Genomic DNA, 8,175 nt, shown 5'->3' on the forward strand with positions numbered 1-8,175 from the left:
TATTTTGTGTGTATTTACTATAGGTTTTTGTTTTATGATTACCCTTCAGCTCACTTGAAACATCTTAAACTGATAACAATTTAACTTTAATCACATAAAAAGCTCTTCTATTTCCCATTTTATGTTCTTGATGTCACACTTTACATCTTTTTATACTATGTACCCATTAACATATAATTGTAGCTATATCTGTTCTTAATACTTTTGCGGTTAAACCTTTATACTAAAGTAGTTAACACACCACTATATAACATTAGAGTAATCTGAATCTATATACTTCCCTTTGCCAGTTTTTAAAATTTTTATATTTCTTTACATTCCAGTTAGTGTCCTTTTGTTTCAACTTGAAGAACTTATTTCAGCATTTCTTAGGCAGGTTTAGTTGTGATGAATTCCCTTAGCCCTTGTTTGTTTGGAAAGTCTTTATTTCATCTTTATTTCTGAAGGACAATTTTACTAAGTATTCTTGGTTGGCAATTTCTTTCAACACTTTGACTATATCATCCTACCCTTTCCTGCCCTACAAGGGCTCAGCTGAGAAATCTGTTGATAGCCTTATGGGGGGGGGTCCTCTTGTATGGGGTAATTTTGTTTTCTCTTGCTGCTTTTAAAATTCTCTTTTCTTTGATTTTAAATGGTTTTATTATAATGTGTCTTGGAGAAGATCATTTTGGTTTGAAGCTTTGGGATGACTTAATAACATCATGAACTTAGATGTCCAAATCTCTCCTCAGGTTTAAGAAGTTCTTAGTTCTTTACAGAAGCTCTCTTTCTCCCACTCTTCTTCTGGACTCTAGTGATATGTAGATTGTTTTTCTTTATTGTGCTAAGACCTGTAGGCTTTCTTCATTCCTTTTCATTCTTTTTTCTTCTTTGACTAGATAATTTCAAATGACTTATCTTTGAGCTCAGTGGTTCTTTCTTCTGCTTAATCTAGTAGTCTGCTGCTGAGGTTTTCTAATGAGTATTTGGGTTCAGTTGTATTCTTCAGCTCCAAAATTTGTCTGATTCTGTTTTCTCTCTTTGTTGAATTTCCCATTTTGTTCTTGTATTGTTTTCCTAATATCATTAAATTGTTTGCTTTCTCTTGTACCTCTCTGAGCACCTTTAGAACAATTATTTTGAATTCTTTGTTGGGAAATTCCTGTATCTCCATTTCTTTGGGGCCAGTTTTTTAGAGGTTTACTGTATTCCTTTGGTGGAGTCATTTTTACCTGGTTCTTCATAATCCTAGTAGCCTTGTATAGGTGTCTGTGTATTTGAAAAAGCAGTCACCTCTTCTAGACTTTCTGGACTAACTTTGGTAAGAAATGACTTTTACCCATGGGTGCGGGCATGTTGTGGCATTCTATGACCCTGGGTCTAGTAATGCAGGCCACCAAGTGCTGGGGTGTGTTGTGGCACCAGATTGGTGGTGGGGGGGTATGGAGACCAGGTTTTTGAGGTCCACAACAACTACATGGTCCTTGGTGAGCATTTTAGTGGTGGGGGCTGTCCACAGAGCATGAAATGGCTCTTGGGATACTCAGCAGTGCCTCCAGGTCCAATGGCTACGGATGAAGGCAAGCAGAAGGAGTACCTTGAGCTGGTGGTATGAACATGCTTGGCAGTGGGGGCCAGCTGCATGTGCCTGTGTAGTGGTAGGGGCTAATAGCAAACACATGTAGTGGTGGGGGCCAGGGCCGGTAACAAGGGTCAGGGCCAACTATAAGCACACTGATAGCTGTGGTGGTATTGGTTGTTGGCATATACTTCACAGTCTTCCTTAGGTCTGCACATCTCAGTGGAGGCCAGTGACAGTTGTTAGGATGGTGGCATGCAAATGCATAGCTGGGGGGGCCAGACCTGAGTGCACATACAGTAGTGGAGCTCAGCTGCAGAGGAGTAGGGTAACGTCTTGCATTCACAAACCCACAAAGGCTTGGGCTTCCAGTGTGGTTCCCAGAATCTGGTGAGAGCAGGGATGAGGAGAGAACAGGGTGCACCTCAGGTGGCTGGTATCAGCAAATGCAAATACTTGTGGGGTAAAAGCTGATGAAATCTGCAGGGGGCCTATGGCAGCTTTGCTGACTGTTGGTTTCTTCAGTGGCAAAAGTTGCTGAGGTCATTTGCAGAGCAGGTCACTGGGAAACTCAGTCACTCCCACTGTGTGGTTAGTACTGGTAACCTCTGCTTTTCTTTGTTCCTAGCTGTTTCTGTGAGTCTCAGCTTTGACAATCTCTGGTTGGAATGAAACTGAAGTGGGACCTTTGCTATTTGTCTTACAGGAAAGCTTTATCAGTTTTCTGCCATTTTTCTAGCTAGCCAATATCCAGGACATTTGCCTTCTGAGTTAAAATTAGTAGCAAGGCATAAGACTATTTTCATTCTGGACACCATTCCAAAAACATAGGAATTGGGAATGATTCTCTTGAGGAGGGATTTCTAAGTATTGCAGGGGCCATTGGACATCAGCTACATAGCCTGGTACTTATTTCTGGTTGAAGTAGTCAGAAATTATATACCAACTCCTCTTAAACTTGGCCTAGCAAGGGCCTCACTTCTTTATCTTATTATTTTAGGTAGCAGTTCTTTTAAAAAAGATTGGCTCTAAGGCATTCAGTAATGATAACTAAGGCCAGTTATCTGCATGCTAACTTCAGTCATAGTATGCCATGTTTTAGTACTAGATGTGTTCGAGCTGCATGCAATTATATGACTTAGTCATCCTAATAATCCTTTATTCATTTTTCCTGCTCTCTTTTAATGGTCACTGATGAAAACGTAACAAACACAGAGTTCCTAGCAATAAATATATCCTGAGGAACTCAGCTCCTTGGCTTCTGCCTTGGCTTCCCATCTAAAAATGCCTGTAACTCAGACAGTCTCCCACTAACACTGGTTTTCAGCTGCCTGTTTCTATTGTGTGATCAAGACATTGGATGTGTCCAGATCCCAAGGGCCTTTCTCGGTCCTAGACATTCTGATCTAATCATTATGAAAAACATCCAGTGTAGTAAATGCCACTTTAATTATAAGCTTGCTCCAACTGGATTAGAATCAAAATAAGCATGCTTAAGACAAAAAGTAGATCTGAAAGGCAAAATTAGTAACTGAGCTTCTGAGACAGAGGTCCATTTTTATTTCGTGATTAGTGATTTTCTTTTCTAATTCTTATTTTAATATTCTCATTTCCACCATAAACCTATACCACTACCCAAATCCCATACGTTGTCTCAAGTAATTCAGTTCTCTTTTTACTTGTCTTTTATTTACCTTTCTGGGATCACTTTAGGTTCACTGACTCTCTCTCCACTTCAGCGCACCCCAGGTTTTAAAGAAATTTTATTTTATTTTTAGGGAGAGAGAGAAAGAGAGAATGAGCCGGGGGGAGGGAAGGATCAGAGGGAGAGGGAAGAGAATCTTAAGCAGGCTCCACGCCCAGCATGGAGCCTGACATGGGGCTTAATCTCACAACCCTGAGATCATGACCTGAGCTGAAATCAAGAGTTGGCCACTTAACCAACTGAGCCACCAAGGTGCCCCAAGGCACCCTAGGTTTTAGATGCAGATGCTAAGCATTGCAGAGAAGCGTTAACAGTAGAGGTTACTAAGTAGTTATAAACAGTGGCTTTAGAGTTAACTTAGTTTCAAATTCTGACAACAACACTTAGTAGTAGTGTAACTTGTATATAGTATTTACCTCTTTAAGCTTCCATTTCCTAAGTCACAAAATAGGAAGAAATCATACTTATTTCACAGGGTGATTTTAAGAATAAATAAGCTAATATAGGTTATGCTCTTGGCAAAGAGCCTAGTAAATGCTGTAATGTCACCTGACAAATGCTACTTAGAGTAGAAGCATGCTCATCAGATCCATGTGTAAATCTGGAATCACCAGGATTTGAATTCAAATCCAGATCTAGCTGAGAGTTGCAAGACCCTAGTCAAGTTGTTTCTCTTTGCTCTGTTGGCTCTTTTGCAAAAGGTGGATAAAAACACCTGTCTCACTGGCATCATTTCATTGTTCTATGTTGATTCTTCTAAAAGATCAGTGTCAGGCTATATTTGTACATATAGAATAAAGTGACCACCATACATATTTCTCTGAAAAACCTGGATAATGAGAAAGAAACATGACCATCATCTTGTAAAGGTTTCTAGGGGCCGTTACTCTTGTATCCCCATGGCCATATCTATCACCTTCTTTTCAAATCATTCAGTAACAGACTTCTTCTTCAGGTGAGGTTCTCTGTGATTAGAATAGGTGGAGTTATGAGCAAGTTTTCTCTGCTTTGTATTCATTCTACAGATGCAGATTACAATAGGAAGGTGACCAGTGTAGCTGAGTCTAGGTTGAGGCTGGTAACAGATTCCAGAAACTATAGTGGCCTATTGTTGATAATGTTGAAGAACCAGATACTTCATATGTTCTAAAAATAGGATTCCTTTTTCTAGGCAGAGATAAAAATACTACTTAGGAACCAGCTACATTTTAACAGGCTACATAGAAGAAAGCAAGTAAGCTATTTATTTTATCACTAGCAAAGGGCCTTGTATTACTGTCTCCAACTATTTGCTGTTTCTCTCTGTGAGGTGACTATACTTTTCTACCTCCTTTAACATCAGGTTTCATTTAGCTTGATTTGGCCAATGAAATGTGAGCAGTATGCCACTTCCAAACAGAAGCTTTAAGAGCCACTGGGAATTCTTTGCTCTTAAGAATTCCTTCAAAGAATCCTAATTATTCCCTTATGTGGGCCAGAGTATGTGATAGTCACTGGATTTAACTGGCCTCTTCTAGGCAATGCTGCAAAGATGAGCACAGTATGTCTAGCGTTTCACTTTAGAACGTAGAAACACACTATTTTCAAGTTTGGCTTTCAGTCAGCACAAACATATACACATACATATGTGTACACACACATACGCCTCATATACATTTATTTTTTCTTGACTGTCGAATAAATTCCCCTGCTTTTTGTTATCTTCTGTGAGATAATTTAACTTCTAATGCATTTGGAAAATGTGGTACAAATGATACTGTAGTAAATGAAAGAACTTCATCAACTTCTAATTAGAAATTGAATCACTATGTGGATAGCATAATAAAATAGCCTGCTTTTAGTAATCTACAACAGAAATTGGTTCATGGAAGATTTTACTGAAAGGATAAGATTTAAAAGCCCTAATTAAATTTATTTTAAGATCTATCTCCCAACTGCCAGACAAGCACTGTCCAATAGAACTTTCCATAATGACAGAAGAATGCTATACTTGTGCTGTCCAATATGGTATCTACTAGCCACATGTGGCCGTTGGGCACTTGAAATGTGTTAGTACAACTGGGGAGCTGAACTTTAGTTAATTTATATTAAATTTAAATAATCACCAATGGTTAATAGCTCCTGAATTAGATGATGCACCTTAGACCTTACATTGGAAGAATATCTTTTCCTAATAATTGAAGTCCTCTTTCATGTTACTGTATTTGACACTATGAAACTTATATGCATGTATATAAATGTGTATGTATATATACATATCTGTATCTTTCTAGTTATCTCCCTATGCAAGTAAAAGACACCCTCACCCTTTTACATTCAGGCAGCCATATCATTGTAGATTCAAGAAAATATTGCCTGTTCTGTTTCCGACTTATATGGGTACTCTCAATAAAGATCTAATCAGCTTTATGGAGCCAATCTTACAATAAAGCTTTTCCCAATAGTCCCAATATGAAAGCAGATAGTCCCACATTTTAGGATCATAGATCAAAGACAGTCTTATTTGGTCAATCCATTGATCTAGAAGGAAACACTCCCAAATTATCCTGATGACTTCCAGTATTATACTTCCCAATCTCTATACTTTAGCTTTTCATTTTTATCCTGAAAATTAGATTTCCAATTTCTTCAAACAACGAAATTTTAGTTGCCCCAGTCACTGAATTGAAACTGAACTATAGTTTCATCTCATTATACAATTAAATAAGAGGTCTGTGCCCCAATTTTCAAAGGAGTCACCTCCCTGCAAAGGTATAATATTCTAGGGTCTACTGTAATTGTTAAGGCCATGAGATTTAGAAAATAGTAATTCTTGGTTGTGAGGATATAATTATTTGTGAAGGCTGGAGGATCATGTATTATTAGGACACTTGGACACTGACTCTTTTTACTTTCTGTGGCTTTGCTTTCCTGGTAGACTCTCCTAGGGGTTAGAGGCAGAGAAATCCTTGCCAAGACAGGCCATGTTGGTCACTGCTCTGGAGAGGTTCTTTATCCTTGGCTAATTAACTAAGACATTTAATCTATTCTTAATGAGGGTGTGGTGTGTGTTCTTTTCCTCTCAATTATAAAGCACCATAAAGACATGGCTCTACTTCTTAGTGACAGTGTGAGAATTAATTCATTTATAGGACTTAGCATAGCAACTAACTAATATCATTCGCCCAATAATTGACCATTGATGTTGTTTTATTTTTACTGAGTTCTAAAATTAAATGTAATTTTATTCAAAGAAAAACAACAAAAAAATTTCTAAGAAGCATAAGATCTTTTGGAATAAAGTAAAAGACTATGGAATAGAAAGAGAAAAAGCTACACCAAGCATGTTGACACAAACAGTATTCCCAAATACAAGGTTCTATAGTTTTCTATTAAAAAAACAAAATATGATTAAATGACTAAGTTAAGCAGGGTCCATTCTACAGAAAAGCTAGGCATGACCAGCCTTGATTTTTATCCATCTGAGAAAAGGAAATTAATGACAGAATATAAAGAAGGAAAGTTGAGGCACTGAGGTTTTCATATGTTGTTTGTAGTTGCTCATGTGGCAGACCTTGGAATTTCTCCCAAATTTCGTCTTGAGTTTCTCTCAGCCCAACTAAGGTATACTCATAAACCTCTAATGTACTTGCTCCCATGAGCATTGGGTCCCACGGGAAGCTCCCAGCGTGGCCTCAGGAATCCCCTCTGAAGACCAGAGGCAGAGAAGATTGCTAGTCATCAAGTCTTCTCACAATAGAGAAATCATGCCACCAGTAGGATTAGCCTCAAATACATAGGGTTACACATTTGAGTCAGATTTTCTTAACTTGGAAACTAACTGGACAGTATTGAAATTGTATTAACTTTTTCAAACACTAACCTGAAAAAGATATCCAAAGTGGCTGACCAGTATCAGGACCTGGCTTTAGCAAGGAAGAATTCAAATTTATACAAGAATATTGAAATATGGGAGCAGATATTTTATAATGTTTAATGTAAACTTTCTATCAATCTTATATTGCTTATATCTAATGTAAAATACAAATCAAGATTATTTATTTCTCAGGGCATCTGTTGGTAGAGTATGCAACTCTTGACCCCAGAGTCATGAGTTTGAGCACCATGTTGGGCATAGACTTGACTTCAAAAAAAGATTATTTCTGGGGGGCTGTGTTAAGTGTAAGTTAAGTATCTGCTTCTTGATTTCACCCAGGTCATGATCTCAGGGTCACGAGATCCAGCCCCACGTTCTGCTCCCTGCTCAGCAGGGAGTCTTCTTGAGATTCTCTCCCCCTCCCCCTCCTTTCCCCTACCTCGCTCTCAAATAATAAATCTTTAAAAAATTTAAAAAATAAGAAAAAATAAAAAAGATTATTCTCAAAATATAAAAGGAGCAGAAATCAGAACATGGATTTATCAGGTTACGTATTTGTTGTATCTTTATTCCCCAGGGGGAAAAATGTAAAGCTGTGCAGCTAAAACATCAGCTTGATTGCTTAATGATGGTTAACATTTAAGAATTTGCTCTGGGGGAAATAAAGTGGAAATTTAAATAGTGTTGCAACTTGTCATTACTGCAGGATTTCACTGTCTATTTCCAAATGAGAACACAAGTGAAAGATGATGGGGAACCTGCTCGGACTATATTATATTCAGTCAACCCTTCCCTTCATTAATTCCATAGATACATGCTGCTTTAGCATAGATGGCTTTAGTGTTAAGCTCTTAGTCTTTTAATTTTTCCTATTTAGCAAATATCCCTATAGTTCTTGGATGCAAAATGTCTACATGAGCATAGAGACACAAAGATATACTTACCAAGCAGGACAGCAATTTATTCCAAGTTGCACAGTCACCCCCTCTAAGAAAACATTAACTTTCCTCATTGCTGATAACGTACACCCTTCTCCCCTTGCCAGATGATATA

This window comes from Neomonachus schauinslandi, chromosome 8 (assembly GCF_002201575.2).
Source record: "Neomonachus schauinslandi chromosome 8, ASM220157v2, whole genome shotgun sequence".
Taxonomy (NCBI): domain Eukaryota; kingdom Metazoa; phylum Chordata; class Mammalia; order Carnivora; family Phocidae; genus Neomonachus; species Neomonachus schauinslandi.